The following is a 14401-nucleotide window of genomic DNA, read 5'->3' on the forward strand; positions in this document are numbered from 1 at the left end:
CTTTCTATATAACTTACCCTGATCTGACCAAACATCATACACTAGACAGTATTTACCTGTAGCAATATAATTTAGCAAACTGAAAGATCTCCCATAAGCCTGTCACAGTGGCTATTTTTGTCTAAATAGGGCCTTGAATACTAAGTAGTACTTATTTCAACTAGTTGAATTTCTATGCATTTAAAGACGCGAAACTTGTTCTCTGAGCCCTGCAAAGGAAGTCCAAAAAATTTTAAACATCATCAGTCTTGCAATTATCTGAAAGAAAAAGCAAATGTTTAACTATAGACACCATCAGAAATGTGCATGTTGTATCATAAATACCCATTCATTTAAAGTAAATGAACAAAAGGATGATATTTTCTGATTAGAATAGTCAAGACCCTTTTGTTTTTGTGGTATGCGGGCCTCTCGCTGTTGTGGCCTCTCCCGTTGCGGAGCACAGGCTCCGGATGCGCAGGCTCAGCGGCCACGGCTCACGGGCCCAGCCGCTCGGCGGCATGTGGGATCTTCCCGGACCGGGGCACGAACCTATGACCCCTGCATCGACAGGGGACTCTCAACCACTGCACCACCAGGGAAGCCCAAGACCCTTTATTTTAATTAAAGCTACTTAAATGAATTGGTAGGTGATGCAGCAAAGTAACACCAACCTGTATCTGATGCTTTGCCTTTTATAATTTTTTAACCATATGGATGAAAAGGTCATTGTTTAATTTGTTGTATTACTTATGTATTAACAATAAGAAAATGTGGTAAAACAGAAAACACAGCAAAATACCTCTACGCAATCTTTAGTACTTTAAAGGGCTGGTAAACCTAAAATAAGATATTTTTCATCTTGGTTTCCATTTGCAGTTTGACGAAAGTATCTCCCTCCCTCTACTTTACTCTAAAAGACAGCAGGCTACTATAACACGTACACAGTTCTTCTACATTTCAAAGTTCCTAGCCTTGCCAAGGGGACAAACAAAGTAGATGAGAAGTATATCCATAACATCAACAAATTCTCAGTATATACCATATAGACAACCAACCAGCAAAGGAAATGGACTTATAAAGTCTCATAAATCTATTAAGCAGAAAGATTTTTCTATATTTAAGAAGTATTTATAAGGAAAACATTTAAAGATGGTATGCTACCCTCTTAAGCCAGTACCATCATTGCCTTTCCAGTCAATAACTGGTTATCTTACAACTGGTATCAAGACCATTGCCCTTACTGGAAGATTTTTCAAATAAATACCATTTTATTCAAGTTCCCAAGAGAAAAATCAAATTGACCTACATATGCTCCTCACTGTTGATTTTAAATGAATAAATTAATGATCAAATGAAATGAATAAATTAATGATCAAAGGAAAGTACTTAAGAATTTTGCTTAGAACAGCAATGGTTGTAAACTTTAGTTAATTCATTTCATGTTGCAACTATACTAAATATATATTGACAAACCTTAATTTATTGTATCTTTTATAACTATATAACAAAAAATAAATAACCATCTTAAACCTGTCAGTTACATTTCAAAGCTCTAATGAAACAGTCATGAGATTTATGTAAAAGGCAAATATGCTATTAATGATATGCTATATAGAACTAATTCTTATACTTTATATTTTTTAAATTCAAATATACTTTTAAATAACTAAATAACAGATAAGAAATTAGTATTTTACAAATGACAATTAACAACATATTTTGTAAACTACTGACAGGGCAGTGGCTGGACTCAATGCCCTTTTTCAGGATTCCCACAGCACCCTCTGCATACCCATTATACGGTGTGTTACCCAGAGTGGTGATCACTGGTAGTGACCCTCCTCTGGGCAGTGAGTCCTAGTGGGCAGAGACTACTGTGTTATTCAGATCTGACTGAAGAAGGCTCAACAGAGGCTGACATATCAGAGACAGTTAGCATTTCTTAAATGAATAAGAAATGAGAGCAGAAAGCAGAAGGAATATTATCCCCACCTCATAAAATGTATACAAATTTATAGTACCATAAAGTAGTTAAACAGGTTTTAAAAACTAATTTTAAGTGCTAGGCCATAGAAACAACCTAAATGTCCATCGACAGATGAATGGATAAAGACGATGTGGCACATGTATACAATGGAATATTATTCAGCCATAAAAAGGAATGAAATTGAGTTATTTGTAGTGAGGTGGATGGACCTAGAGTCTGTCATACAGAGTGAAGTAAGTCAGAAAGAGAAAAACAAATACCGTATGTTAACGCATATACATGAATCTAGAAAAATGGTACTGATGAACCTAGTGGTAGGGCAGGAATAAAGATGCAGATGTTGAGAACAGACTTGAGGACAAGGGCGGTGGAGGGGGGAGGCTGGGACGAAGTGAGAGAGTAGCACTGACATATATACTCTACCAAATATAAAATAGATAGCTAGTGGGAAGCTGCTGCATAGCACAGGGAGATCAGCTCTGTGCTTTGTGACGAATTAGAGGGGTGGGATAGGGAGGGTGGGAGGGAGACTCAAGAAGGAAGGGATATGGGGATATATGTATGCATACAGATGATTCACTTTGTTGTACAGCAGAAACTAACGCGACATTTTAAAGCAATTATACTCCAATAAAGATGTATTTTAAAAAAACACTAATTTTAAGAGCTATTTTGACCAAACCCAACTATTCAAAAAGCTCTATTTTCTCAGGCCATTCTATACAAAGAACTGGAAGACTTATTTCAAATGCATAAAAACTTGAACACTGTCCTGGGTATTCTCCATTGGTCCTGCCTTTCTGCCCTGCTGTGACCAGGAAGACTGATCTCTACAGAGTATATCACCTCAGGTCCCTTACCCTATGGCTCCCAGTTGGGCTCTACAGAAAGGAGGCATCAGCTGATCAGAGGGCAGGAGAAGAAAGAAGATCCCCTCCCTGCCAGGCCTCCAGCCTCTGTTTACAGTGGGTCTGACCATGGCTGTGGTCCCCATCATAAAACCACAGCTCCAGGAGAGTAGCTTTTCTACAATGACCACAGTGTTCATCAGATTCTGGTAACTGCTCTCTCTCTTTTCCCCTCAGACCTAAGAGGGGTAAAAAGCTTCTCTTGTTCCTAAATCCTGGGTGTTCCTCTATCCCCAGTGGGTTTTAATCATGCACATACCTCATTAAACTCTTTAATTATTCTTTTAAGGTAGCTATCCTGCTGGGGATCTGACTAATACAAACACAGAAACATTTTACTAACTAGCAGCATCTTTGCCAGTGATTGCTGTATCATGGGCTATTGTTAATGATATCCCCATCTTACAGAAAAGCATCATTTTTTTGGTGTTAACTAACTTTATTGTTATAATCATTTTGTGATATATACACATATCCAATAATCACAATACAAACCTTAAACTTATATATGTTGTATGTCAATAATATCTCAAAAGCTGGAAAACAAAACAAAAAACCCAAGTTTTATATTAAGTATTTCTCAATCCAAAACTAGAAAAACTGTCTGAGCTTCACCTTGGACATGGCTTGGTATTACCAGCTTGGTATGGTCAAGGTAGATTCTTCTGAGGTGCAAAAATTCTGTGTATTAGTTTCCTACTGCTACTGTAACAAATTCCTACAAATGTAATGGCTTGAAACAACATAAATTCATCATCTTATAATACTGGAGGTCAGAAGTACTAAAATCAAGGTGTTGGGGGGGGCTCTGTTTCTTCTGGAGGCTCTAGAACCCATCTGTTTGCCTTTTCTAGCTTGGTAAGGATGCCAGCATTCCTTGGCTCATGGTCCCATCCTTCACCTTCAAGACCAGCAGCATCTTCCAAAACCAGATCTTCCCATCTCTTTCTCAGCTTCTGTCACCACATGGCCTTTGCCTGACTCTGAAACCCTTGTCTCTCTCTTATAATTGTGATTACACTGAGCTCATACAGATGAGCTAGGTAGGAAGTAACCCATATCAAGATCCTTCATCCAAGATCCTGAACTTAGTCATGTCTGCAAAGTTCATTGTACTAGGTAACATATTCACAGGTTCTAAGGGTTAGGATGTGGACATCTTTGAGTCACCATTATTTAGCCTACCATAGTCAGTAAAAATCCAAGGTGCTGGTTGGAAAAAAAAATCACAAAGATTGGAAATGGAAACATCATTTAATGTTTTAGTAAAAACTTGCCTATACTCTAATATTCTTGGCCCTGAATCTGTAAGCCCAACTCACTTACAAAACTGACCAGTACCAATCTGAATTAAAAATGAATTAGTTGTAATGCAATTATACCCCAATAAAGATGTTTAAAAAAATTAAATTAAATTAAATTAAATTTTTTAAAAAATGAATTAGTAAGTCATTTCCCAAAATGAACTTCTACCTGAAAACTATTCCTAGTATATACATACACATATGTATATTGTGTAAATGTATGTATTTTATGTAAATGTAATGCATTTTATGGTAAAAAAAAACTCACTGAAGTTTTTTTCATTACAATATTTCTAAATGAAAGAATAATAATATCAGTCTCTCAGGTTAATTCAGGGGAAAAAATGCTTATTGAAACACTTTTAATAGCTTCCTAATAATAGCTATTGCTTAAATGCACTGATAAAGTATACTCATAATTTTAATCCAATTATAAATGACAGCACATCACACTGTAAAAAAATGAAACAAAGGAATTGTTTCTATTTTTTCTCATAGTCAGTACTACAGAAATGACTATGTAATAGATTCAATATGGTTGTACTATTGCTCCTGGACCACATGGAACTTTCCAGATGCCCTAGTCCAAAAACAAACAAAAAAACCAATAGACCATATGCTGGTTGGAAGAGAGAAGTAGAATAAACTCATAATTAGAGGAGAGAGTATTTTTTCTACACATTACATATTCTTCTATTTATTTCTGCCTCTAAAATTTACCAAGTAAAGTAATTTATGCCAGATCACTTTGCCTCTAGATACAGAAAGAAGAATGGAGAAACAGCTCCACCTGAAATTATAACCTGAGTTCTTAACTGGCATCTTCCTCTCTGACAAGCATTACATCCAAGTTGCTAAATCTCAGATACCAGCTAAAGAATTTGGAGCTATTTGTGGAACACTCTGGGTAGCTGTAATTCTGCCCACCTTCTTAGCAACTGTAAAATGTTTTCTTTAACCTTTTTCCTTAACCTCTCTCTTCTTGAGTGCATCCAACCCCAAGTAAAAATGGTGGATATGTGTAAAGAGAACTATCCACGCAGTCCCCTCCCACTCACCACCCTCACAGCTCCCATTATTTTTTTCCCCCGTATGAAGCAATGAAACACAGTGAGGCAAGATGTTTAAAATGGGTAGTGGAACCAGAAACCTGGGTTTGAATCCCTACTATGCAATTTACTACACGGCCTTGGACAAGGTATATAACCTCACTGAGACTCAGTTTCCCCCTATGTAAAATGGGGCTTATATCAACTTTATGAAGTTGTTGAAGTGATTAAGCAAGAAAAAAAAGCCAGACACAAAAAGACAAATATTGCATAATTACACTTATACAAAGTATCTAGAACAGTCAAATTCATTGTTACAGAAAACAGAATGGTGGAGGGGCTGGGGGAAAGGGGAAATGGGGAGTTATTTAATGGGTACAGCGTTTCAGTTTGGGAAGATGAAAAAGTTCTAGAGAGGGATGGTGGTGATGGTTGCATAACAATGTGAATGTACTTAATGCCACTGAAATGTACACCTAAAAATGGTTAACATTTTGGTAAATTTTATGTTATATATATATTTTACCACCATAAAAACAAAAACTAAAAAACCAATGTTCTATCAATAATCCATATCAAGAAGCTTTCTCTCCTTCATTGGAGAGAGGCACAAAGGGAAAAAAACCACTACCCCAACTCTCCAAGTTGAAGCTAACTGGCAAAAGAATAGAGTTCATCAACCAAAATTAGCCTAAACCTTCATTCGAGTATTGACATAAACTTTTAACTGTCTTCTAGTCCATGATTCTCTGTTGCATCAAATCCATACCTAAGCCTTCTTAAAATATGTATGAATCTCTTATTGTAAAAGAGGCAGCTGTAGTATAATGAAAGAAACACTAACCTTGGAACCAAAAAAAATCTAAATATGACTAAGCTCTGCCACATATTATCTGTATTACCTTAGTTGGGTAAGTCAATCTCCATGTACAAATCTCTACAGTCAATGGGAATTATCACCTACCTCACAGAATTATCGAGAGATTTAAATAAAGCATATTAAAATACCCTGAAACTCTAAAGTATGATTCCATTTATATTATTAAATTTGCTGAAACACAAAAAAGATTATTCTATCAAAAATTCATATTAAAAATATACACACATTTCATACTAATACAACTAGGTAATCTCCTGTAGTCCTGAAAGCCACAGACAATACTACTAAATGCCTATATTATAGAAAACTCTTCTTTAGGAATTACATATTAATCCTGATACTAAATATGAGAAATATTTGGGGAGAAAATGAGCTAGATATAGTGATATCCTGTTGTGATATATTTATAACAGGTTACATCCTTGCTCCATTTATTCCACAAATATCTAATCAGAGCTCCAAGCACTGTGCTAAGCAGTGAGACTACACTGGTGAAGACAACCATGGTTCTTCTCGTCAGGGAACTCCCAATCTAACCAGAAGATGAGACATTAAACATCACACAAATAATCCATAAATTTGTGACAGATGTGAAAAAGGAAAAGTAGAGGTTGCTATGAAGCACAGAGTAAGGGGGTCTAATCCAATCTGGGAAATTTATGAGAAATAATTAGCCAGTTGTACCATCCTTTGTCAACCCAACAGGCTTTAAGTATTTAATAAATCTTAGCTATTTCTACCATCAACATTATTATAAAGGCCATATGTTCCACTCTCCTCATTAGGAACAACTGTATCCCTAGGGTTTAGAAGATAAGAGATATGCAACCTTATTATTTAGGAAAACCCAGATAAACTAAACCCACCACCCAATTCCTCAATAAAAACCAAAACCAGGTTCTAGAAGGTACAGCTTCATCCCAGTTCTGACTCATATTCTACATATCCTTGAGCAATTATGCCGACGCTGAGAGGTTACCTCAATGGCAGTTTAGACCTGTCTAAAATGCTCTTAACCCCAAATCTTCTCATGACTGATTCTTTCAATATTATTCAGGTTTCTGCTTAAACATATCCTCTAGGAACCTTTCCCTGACCACCCAATCTAATGTAGCCTCCCAGTCACTCTCTATTATTACACCACACTACTTTATTATTTTTTTAGCACTTATGACTACCTGAAATTGCCTACTATATTTATTTACTCATTTATTATTATATGTTTCCCCTTCAAACTTGAAAGTAAGTTCCATAAGGCAGGGACCCACTTTACTCTCTCCATATCCTCAAGATACATCTTCCTTGCCAAAGACCTCCAGTTCTGTTTAGGTAGTCAGGTACAAAGGAGAAATGTTTCCAGCCCACAGGATGACTGATTTAAGCCAATTATGGTAATCCCATTACCTTTGCCAGTAACTGGTTTAGGAGAGGAATTTTACAGTTTTCTTCAATAAGGCAAAAGAAGATATCTGCTAAGCACCTCCAGAAAAGGTTTTCTCTCTGATTAATGAGACATAAAGGAAAAACCTTGCCCTTTTTCCTGCCTTCATACTTGGTTGTGTGACAAAGTGATACTGGGAACCTGATGCAGGGATGCGGCATTCATGAGAGGGAAACCATGACGATGGCAGAGAAGCTGATCTCTTGGTGTTCTTGATTCCCTGAATCAACTCTGAAACTACCTCCTTCCAGACATCCTGTTATGTGAGATTTTTAAGCCCTGATCAATTAAGCCATTTTCTGAGATTTTAAAGCCCTGATCAATTAAGCCGTTTTCTATCTCCTGTTTTGATACCTGCCCCCCAAAGCACAATAAACTCTTAAGCCTCTGTTTCTTCTGTAACATTAACAGAAAATAGTACCTACAGTCTAGTGGACTCTTGAGGGGATTAAATGAGACAATGCAAGTAAAGTGCCAAACAGAAACAAAATACTCAAACGACAGTATTTGCTGTTATTGTTACTATTAAACATTAAACTTACTATGACAAAACTCCACAAGCTCTTTATGTAGTATTTAGGATTTTGTTACTTTACAGAAAACATTCATTTTAATCCTGTTTAAATAAAATCATTTTTAATAAAATAATTCATTTACCTCGCTTTCTTCCATCAGTAAAGAAGCTTTTGGTTTTTTTCTCAAGTTTGAAGTAGGTAAAAAGAAGAATCAAGGCAAATATCAGATCACTGAAGAAAAATAATCATTAATTTCAGGTGAGACCCTGTTTTTAGCATCAACTCCTCCCTTAACTTAGACACGGACAGAGCCTCATAAAAATTTTCATCTACTTACCTTCACAAATATTTCATCAGTATTTTAATATAGCTTAGATTATACTAATTAAAAATTTAAAATATTTTAGTAACTAAAACTATATTATAGTTATTTTAAAATTCTTTTAAAAAAGAAAAAAAATGAAGTGTTATACTTCAGTTTCTACAATTTTTTTCTGTGCTCAACTACTTGTTTGATATGCCATGAAGCAAAATTAATACAGAAGATCAAAAATAAGAAATTGCTAGGTCATTGGTTCAAGCTCACTCCAGCTGAATTGCGATTTAAAATGTTATGATGGCTCATTACTGTCGGAAAACTGTATGGGCCCTACATGAAATAGAATAATCAAAATTCTTAAAGTGAAATATGAGGGTAGTTTTGTCATTACTAAAGAAGTGAAACCAACTAAATTGTCTCTTTCAAAGATGAACAAAGAACAAATATTAAATCCTTCACTGTATTGGAAATGCCCAGGCTCTTATGAGCCCAGATAAATTTCTGGTTCTGTTAATATTACAAAAACATTATTAGTTCCACTTTTCAAAAATCTTTAACTATCAACCTTCTGTGACAAAAATTACCAGTTACTCATTATGACCAACCATAAATTTGAGCAACTTGTAGGGCTATTAAAAGTTATCTGGAAAAACTCTATTCTTCCCTGGATGGAACATTTTTCTGCCTATTTTTCAACATTTCACACAGTGACTGAGATACACAGTTTGGGGAAGAATAGCCTCTACTATTTCTCTAACACTACTGAAAACAAGTAGGATATAAATCTTGGTAGACCATCCTTCAGATCACTCTTTATAGTATACATGGGGTTTTGGTACAGTAATCAAGTAACTCTCAGAGTGCAAGTCATAAGTCATGTGAAGTCTAGTCGTATACATATGTTAACAAAACCTTACATTAATAGATAGTACATATGTAAAATACATACGAAATCTGATAAGCAAAGTTTAAAATCTAAATATAACCACTTACTTTTTATCCCAAACTCTTTTCAGATTTTGACAAATATATCCTATTCTATTGTTCTAATGCTATTTTAAGGCCCTCCTTTGAGAAACAATAAGTTATTAATAAAATTAATATTTTAGCATGTTTACAGAGGCTCACATACTACTAAACAACAATATGTCACTAGTAAATATTTTATATAATTTCCATACCAATGTCAAAGCAATAATGTACACACAATAGTAGAGAATATCCCCACATATTCCAAAATAAAATTATAATTATTTTCAATACATATTTTAAATTACACATTCCAAGAAGTAGTTTCATGTCTTTTAAATCCAGTACATTAATCCTCAATCCTATGTCCCAACATTAATATAACAGTTGTGATCTCTATGGAAGAGAGAACATTCTAAATACAGAATTTTTTTTCCAAATTTTACTTCTAACTATAAACTATTGGGGTGAAGTGTTAATAAATGGCAACCTAGGTATTCCAACCCCCACCCACAGAGTATGTTTCAATTTTAAAACAAAATAATTATATTTTCTAGTAGTAATTGAAGATGTAAGACACATTTACTTCACTACTGCAAAGCAACTAAAACTTGATGCTTTTTTTTTTCATCCTGAATTGGTTTTATATGGCAAACTGGCTCTAAAGTGTGGGAATAAACCTTTCCATTTTTTTTCTTTCATAGCTCTGAAAAAATACATTTCAAAAATACATTTCAAAATACACTATTTCTAAGAGTAATAACCCTGTAGATAAACAATACTAAAATTTAACTCTCAACATCTTACACTTTTTTTCTTCAGGTTTGTTCCTTCAAAAAATCATTTTTTGGATACTTCTAAAATAATGGAAAAGAGATCAATCAAAAGAAAAGCTCCTATTGCTAAGATGACATATTAGATACCAGTATTTTGGAGGAAATATCCTGGGGATTGGGAAGGGAAGAGTCAATTTAATATCTTATAGAAAATTTCATCCCCATAAAGATATTCCTTCATTAGTTTTAGAATCTTGAATTGCATTAACTGCATTAATGCAATCAAGTTTCTGAAGAGATCTGTATTACTTCACTTGTCTTAACTTTATTTCCTTCAGAAAGGAAGGAAGGAAGAAGAAAAGTTTATCATTTTTAGGGGGGCAACTTAAAATAATAAAAATGCCGGTAGATACTAATCGCTACAAACTCTCTTTTATATGGAGTAGGATTTACTTACTGTTTTTCCTAAATGACCAGAATTCGACTAAATTCTACTTCATGTATAAGCATGATCATCTATATGGAGTAGCATTTAAATGATCTTTAGACTTTAACCACTGAAAAATGAGTATATGTTGTTTTCATAGTTTAAAAATCAAAGTTACTTTTCAAAGCCCCAGGTTAGATGCACAGTTAGATTTCTGTAGTTTCTGACAAGTTTACTTAATATCACTGTTTAGTATGTGTACCTTATGTTCAATGTTGCTTTACAGCAGATTCATCTTTCTGTGCTATTACACAATTTTAAAGATGAAATTAGTTTAAGAAAAAGCAGTATCACAACTCATCTATTTGCAGGTGCCAGTTAATCTTTCTGTGGCAGTGTGGCATACAGAGTAGCTTAAAGTTCAGCAACATTTCATACAGAAATTGTTCACAACTACAATGTCTAATTTCAAAACTTAAGTGATAAAACAAATTTCCGGAAGGAAAAATCTCAAGAAACAAGGCTTCTCCATTATTTTAGGCTTCCAACTTTCCCTCCTGAAGTTTGTCTTCCCCACACCACACACATATCTGTAATCTGTTAAATGGAGTTTATAAGCATAGGGTGCACCAATGGTTAAAACTGCATATCTGATCAATCTTTACAGTCTGTTATACCTGATTATGTAATGCTGTTCCCTAAATCTGTAGCATTCTACCCTAAATCAAGAAAGCAATCTGTGACAGTGAAAAAAAATGCATCTTTCATCTTCCACTACAGGTTTTAAGCAGAGATATCTTTGTTAGAAATCCAGCTAGTAGTGTAACCCTGGGCAAAGTTACTTAACTACTCAGAGTTTTCTTATTTCTTTAATGGAGAAAAAAAAAAAAATCACTACCTTGCAGAATTGTTGGGAGAATTAGAGAAAATATATATAAAGTGCTGAACACAGTGACGGACACATAGAACGACAAATAAATAATGATTACTGTTGTGTTGTTATCGGTTATTTTTGAAATACACCTAGGCTAGAGAATATGGAACTCAAACTTCCAAAGTTCTTATTTTGGAGGTCATTGAAAAAAAATTTCACACTGAAAAAATGCCCTTGAGTCTAACATCTTCATTTATTCAACACTATTTGGTGCTTCTGACATTTGAAGACACTATTCTTAATGTCAAGGATACCTCAGAGAAGACATTGGCAGTATTATCCCTTGCCCTCAAGAAACTTACATTTTAGAGGAAGACAGACATTAACCAATTCCACAGTTACTTAATTGCAATTGGGATTACAGTGCAGTGTTACAAAGAAAACCTGCTAAAGGGGTAAATGACCTAACAGGATCAGAATTTAAATTTCTACACAAACATCCCTCCTCCCTCCAAGGGTTTTCAATCACTCTCTCTATAATTAAACCTAATCCAAACTTTTGTATAGACTTGATCTGTCTGGCTTTTAAAACAACAAAATCAGTAATTAACCTGACTTCAGCCATTTTTATATTCAGAACTGTATAGTGAAAATATAGAACCTGTGCAAAACCTACAAATTAATTTCAAGTATTTCATATAATGACTTCTTAACAAAAGAGAAAGCAAAGATATAATATAGGTAAGGGTCTGTCTGATATTTTCTATGAACTCACTGGAAAATACATTTCTTGACAGATTAGAAAACCAATATTTTTATTTTATGTGCATGCCATTATTTTTAATAATGACTCAGTTTTCAGAATGTTTATTTATTAGAGTAAAATAAATATTTACATATTCATTACTGAAAAACAGTTCTGTGACTTTTAAGGCCAGTACAATTCTGATTTGCTTACTAACAGACCATTTGTGTTCACTCAGGTACCTTTTAAAATCTGCCACCTTAAAAAAAAATTTTTGTTTTAAATCTGGGGGCATCCATTTTAAAGACGACTTCAAGATTCCTATCTTCAGAACTTAGTAGGTTGTTTGTTGTACAATACTGCCATTAAAGTCCCAAGTACATAAAGGGAAAAAATGAGTGATCAGATCAACTCTCCCAGCAAAATGAAACTAAGTCTATTCCATAAAACAGAATCTATCTCAATGTTTGTCTTAGATTCAAGCAACATTCACCTAGAAATTAATGCAACGACAATTAACCCAGAACAACCATTGTCAATTCTCCAAAAGTGGCCTCTTCACCTGTATTTAGTTCATAAGGCAAACCAGTCCAGGATTCCTGCTGCCAATTATAATGAATGGAAGAAATATATTTAAATCAAATAGCACCATCTAGCAGAACCGTCACCACTTTGCTTACAAGAGTAGATGTTATTTGGTGTTGTTTGGTAGATTTGACAGCAAAATGGCAATATCACAGAATTAGAGCTGGAAAGGACTACAGACACACCAGGTTCAACTTCCTCATTATTGTATTAGATACTTAAAAGAATTTTTTACAAAGTTATCAGAATATAGATTAAATTCAGCCATTCCTGGAAGTTCAAGTAAAATACAAAATTACTTTAATTCTCAAATTCAACCACTCCCCAAATAAATAAGATTATACCTCAATACACATTTCAATTCCTTCACTTCCAAAAATGTGAAATCCAAATACTCTGTAACCATTAAAACATCTTCCCTAAATGTCTCTATTTTCTCAGATATATTGCAACCAAATAATAAATGTACACAGATCAGGCTATTTCAAAACTTCAATTCCAGTAACTTGCTGTTTCTTAACCAAGCTATAATGCTAAGCCTTTTACACACTCCTTGTCACAGCAACAAGATCCTGAATATAACTCAGAAAATACCTCGGGGGGCAGGGGGTGAATACCTCTCCGTTAATTTTTTTTGTTTTGCCACATCAAGGCCTGCCTCCCCTAAATCCTATAGGAATTATGTGTGTTGCTGCCAACACAAAGATTAGGAAATGTTCCCATCCCTAGGGCACAAGAAACTTTCAGGAGACGACTACTAACTGCCTCAAGCTAGGAGGGAAACTCGGTAGTTTGCACGTTCGGTTTTTATTTACGCAGCTATTTCCGCGCGCAAGGTAACTAAAGCAGCTTTTGAGAGATGCTCTCAGACTTTTACCCAGTCTGAACCCCTAGGAAAGGCAGAGCACGTCCAATGACAAGGATACACTTCACCCTCAGAGTGGAGGTGGTTACTGGGAATCACTGTAAGATATGCTGTACAGAAAAGAGGGGTTCTTCCTCAGTGGTCACAGTCACTATTCGCTCTCATTGTTAGTAACAAGCAAATCACAGTTACAAGTACATAAGAATAGCAGCAAACAACGCTGCCTCGCAGCTTGCCGTGACCGTGACATCTCAGGCCGGGAGGGGCTCTTTTCTCGCCAGCCTCCTCTGGGCTCCCACCGAAGTTAACACCTGTATCTCCCCGCCACCCCGACCAAACAACTAACTCCTCCCCGCATCCACGCTTCCACCCTTCCCGCAAGTCCCCGTTCGGACCACTGCCCCCTCCCCACCGCAGACCGCCCTCCTCGCGCCGGCCGCCGCGGCTCCCACGGCTACCCCTCCGCGCCCCGCGACCCCCGTCCGGCCCGCCGCCCGGGCCGCCGAGGCCCCCAGACGTTTGGGAGGTTGCAAGTCTCCAAAAAAAGTTCTCCAGTCGCCGCCGCCGCGGAGTTGGGTCGCCTGAGAGCGGCAGAAACGCCAGCCTACCCCAGCAGATCCCGCTTCTCGCCAGCACACTTTTCCTCACAGGGAACTCGGTCTTAGACTCCCAAACTTCAGCGGCGACCCTGGCGCCCCCTGCACGGGCTCCGCGAGGCGCGCGGGGATGAGAATGCCGCGTCCCTCCGCCCGCTGGAGAAAGCCCCGACGCCCAC

The 14401-nt window shown here is 36.1% G+C and overlaps 1 protein-coding gene across 3 annotated transcripts in view; it reads right to left on the reverse strand.

Moving 5' to 3' along the window:
• Positions 1 to 14401, reverse strand: part of SSBP2 (single stranded DNA binding protein 2) — a 287990-nt gene that overhangs the window by 273171 nt on the left and 418 nt on the right. The gene's annotated exons all lie outside the window — the stretch shown is intronic.

This window comes from Neophocaena asiaeorientalis, unplaced genomic scaffold (genome assembly GCF_003031525.2).
Source record: "Neophocaena asiaeorientalis asiaeorientalis breed wild unplaced genomic scaffold, Neophocaena_asiaeorientalis_V1.1 scaffold37, whole genome shotgun sequence".
In the NCBI taxonomy this organism is placed as follows: Eukaryota; Metazoa; Chordata; class Mammalia; order Artiodactyla; family Phocoenidae; genus Neophocaena; species Neophocaena asiaeorientalis.